This window comes from Opisthorchis viverrini (assembly GCF_000715545.1).
Source record: "Opisthorchis viverrini unplaced genomic scaffold opera_v5_253, whole genome shotgun sequence".
In the NCBI taxonomy this organism is placed as follows: Eukaryota; Metazoa; Platyhelminthes; class Trematoda; order Opisthorchiida; family Opisthorchiidae; genus Opisthorchis; species Opisthorchis viverrini.
In genome coordinates, this window is record NW_008751909.1 from 542,663 (window position 1) to 545,832 (window position 3,170).

Genomic DNA, 3,170 nt, shown 5'->3' on the forward strand with positions numbered 1-3,170 from the left:
AACGAGAGGCATGGGTGGACCAGGCACAAGCTTTAGGACTGAAAGTGAAGAAAAACCGTGGGTGCTGAAAGTTGGATACTTACGGTAAAAGAGCCGCAGTTCAAGTGAAATTGCGAGAATTTATCAGACGTAGAGATGATATGGGAGACAATGAAAACAATGAACAAAGCACAGCGGAGATGGAAGCCGTTCAGAAAGTGGGTCAGCGCTATAAAGTCGGCGCAGTTGAATGCACACATCATTCACAAGTCCGGTTGGTGAGGTCGTCTCTTCCGGTGTTTCCACAACTTCTCTGTTCCACTAATTAAAAGTTCCAGACAAATGTTTTAATAGAACAGAATTAGGCAACCCGTGTGCCCCTTCTTGCTTGTGGGCCCGTGTTCACAATGTTTGCCCAGGCAACTAATCAAGAGAATCATTTTTGACACACCGTACCATGGCACACACATACCATAGCATAGAATTAGTACTGTTGCAGGCTGCCGGCTGTAATGAGCAGGCCTTCCAGATAATAATGAACCAAAGACAAATAAAATAAACTTAATGCCGATGGGCAATCCTGTTTTGGAGCTGTATAATATCCATCAACTACAATACTTGATTTTTCGTGATGGACTTTCATAGCATTTTCTAGAAACATCTATCCTCCATGATGACCGTTAAGCTTGCTGGGGTGGTTGTCGCATCTGAGGGCTCATCCACCAATTTGCGTTTGGTCTGAGTTAACCTGAGTCCTGGGTGCTATTGTTACGCCATTCGAGTTTGTACGTACTGTCAGCTCTGCGCCAAATAGGTAGACGTTTGCTAGTTTTTGCGAGGAGGTATTCTTCGTAGAAGACTTTATCTAGAAATATTTCTTTACGGGCGCTCCAAAATTTTGTCTTTTCCGCTGTACTTTAACTACGGTTAAGAATATTTCCAGTTAACTGTGAGACTTCATGTCGCCTGTCGATAGTCGTCAGGAGCCTCCTTTTAATTTATGCTGTTGCTGCATAACTATATTGAAGCATCCAAGCGACCACATTAGTCTCATACCTTCGAATTGGCACAAGGACTTGCTGATGGGCCAGGGCATACGGCCGAGATATAACGTAGAATTCAGGTTGACAGATCAGTATGCTAGGTTTGAATTTGCTTGTGTATAAAGATTTATCATTCCAGGGCAAAATCAACATCAACTTGAAGTTTCATTTATAACCAGACGAAATTTTTTAAAACGTACAGGAATGCACATCCATATTGCAAGTACTCATATTACTTCTTAACCAAACAAGCGATTGAAGCCTGATATATAAAGGATCACGTTGAAAAGAACAGTAATGGATGGGTTTTCCTTTAGGCGGTGCCCTTAAATCAACACCAAGAACTAGAAAATGGCGGTTCATCTTCCAGCTGCCTTGAGGGCATCTGTTAATAATTGGTATCGTTCAATAGAAGCATCCTGCAGTGCCGAATGGATTCCAAAAGTCTGTTGACGAAAGACAGACCGGTTGTCTTGCAGTGATCGTAAGGTTCATGGAGTCAAGGATTCACTTATCGCCAGGGCTTCTTGATGGTGCTTGTTCTTGTCACTCAGCTGGTTGTGAGCACCTGAAAGGTGAAAAAAGGTTCCCCACATAATGCTCCATTCGACCGTTAGCTACTATTCTCACCAAAAGATACTGCTTTCCAATAGCCTGTTTTTTATCATGAGCTTCAACCCTTCCGCCTTAATGACACCCGGATTATCCCTGATGGCTTGAATAATTTCAAGTGTTGCGGGTAAATTCTGGGTACAGAATGAGAAGCGGCAAAATCATTTGTTTCCACTATGACTAGGTAACTAATTGGCACTTACTAAACACTGAAATCCAGCAAGCGGTGGTAGAACAAAATAATCCAAAGGAGAATCCGGTTGTTTTGTTTCAAGCAACGGCTCAGTGCTCTGCGTATTAGTCTTTCAGTTGATCCAAAATGGAGAAGAGAAAACTTGGCATTGGAAACAACGTCACGGAATGGCACGGAGTTTTTGTTGTTATGTTAAGAACATTGAAGATACAGATGATAGTAAACGGAGCTACACAGGCAGCACCAAGCGGACGATGCTTAAAATTTCTTGTCCAAGTAGCACACAACGCATTAAACGACTCCACTCAAAATGACTGCTTCCATTATTTGTTTACCGGAGTTGTCAGGCAGATCCCTGAGCCACAAATGCAACCATGAGCAAGCGCTCGTCAATAGATCACTGGCTGCACCTTATTACGGTCAGCAGGCACACTCTAAACTGCAGCGAAAATTGATGGGTTTATTGGGGCCAATCGGTTTAATGTATTAATCCGTGGCTCTAAAAATCGTTGAGTAATCCGGGCCTCAAACTGTTTTGCAACGGGGGTGGTGGTGGGGCTCGAGACAGTGTCGACGGCCTGCCTGCATGTCATGTACCCAGGTCTGTTGTTCGGCATGTTGGCCAAGTCCGTATGACTAGTACACTTTTTGGATGAGGAGAAAGGTGACAAATGAGGGTAAGTACAGAGAAGGATGAAAAAGAAAGGGCGCAACTGTCAGAGCATCTAAAGTAAAGCAAATACACGTTATCTTTAATTATAAAGCTAGTAAAAGGGGCTGGTCTATGGTATCGCTTGAAGTTTCTTACATTGTGCGGTGTCAAGAGAATGTCACGAGTAGGCCTCTGAGATGGCAGTACTGTTCCGGTTCGGTGCGATCGTACCTTGATTAGTATGCTTTCTACAATTGTAATTAAACCCATTAGTAAGACTCCAAATCGCGAAGCGGGTAGCAAGATAGTTGATTCCGGCACGCGTAAGACAGCTAGCTGAACCCGAAGAAGGTAGCTTCCAGCGGGGTTTTCTAAACACTGTCAACCCGCGCTTCGAGGCTGATGTGCCAGTACCGTGGTAGGCTAATGCATAGCGACCTAAGGCAAGCATTTGCTTGAACAAGCCGCTTCAGTTTTACATGCACGCTGGTTGTTGGGATATGGTGGAATAATATAGGATCCTCTAGGACCATACGTTACACAAGTATGAAAGTGTCGATTAACCCAGCCGCAGTAGCGTAAGAGATAGGGCGGACTAGTTGCTTGCTAGTGGCTCTACTTTAAATGGTACGGAAGGGTGCCTCTCTTAAGGCAGGATTCATGAATAGATTGACCGTGCGCAACGATATTC